Consider the following 727-nt stretch of genomic DNA (forward strand, 5'->3'; position numbering starts at 1 on the left):
AATAATTTACTCACCCGTTAAAATGCAAACACGATCACTTTTTTTTCTACACTAAACACTTTGCAACCCTTATCCTCCGAAGTCTTTTCGATGCAAATGTTGCACTCATCCTCTCTTCACTTCCACTACACACAGCAGTCAAAAGTAAAGTACAGGGGCGGCCACCACAGGAACCGCCAGGACCTTCGCTGAGATAATCGCACTTCACACTTCTATTTTGGCGATCAAGCTGAGTCAGTGAGCTTGGCAAGACCGCCCTTCCTTACACCTCAAATTCAGGAGAAAATCGCAAATTCTGAGTATAATAAATCATGCAGCTGTTGATCAGAATTGGTATTATTATTGTTATTTTTCCTTCGTCAGTTATAACCGTCATAAAAATGTGTTTTCGATTGTGAGACACTTTGGGTGGGATCAGCCTTTTTTATTGTCATTTTTCTTGAAGGCTGATCGGTTATTCTGCCTTAATACTGCATCTCCGCACGCAAAATGTTGTTTTAATTATCTCAAGAAATAACTTGCTCAATAAGTGCATATCAGTATTTCGTAATATACCCATGCAATAACAATAATTAAGTCAGTCATATTATGATATAGATTATAAGAAATTCGCGTTATCTAAGAAAACACAATTGTATTTACAAATAAGCAAAAAAAAAGTGATTGCTCCTTGCTCCAGTAAGGCAATGAATCACATGAATCATGAATCTTAGTATGTTATTTATCC

This window comes from Penaeus monodon, chromosome 27 (genome assembly GCF_015228065.2).
Source record: "Penaeus monodon isolate SGIC_2016 chromosome 27, NSTDA_Pmon_1, whole genome shotgun sequence".
NCBI classification, from domain to species: Eukaryota; Metazoa; Arthropoda; class Malacostraca; order Decapoda; family Penaeidae; genus Penaeus; species Penaeus monodon.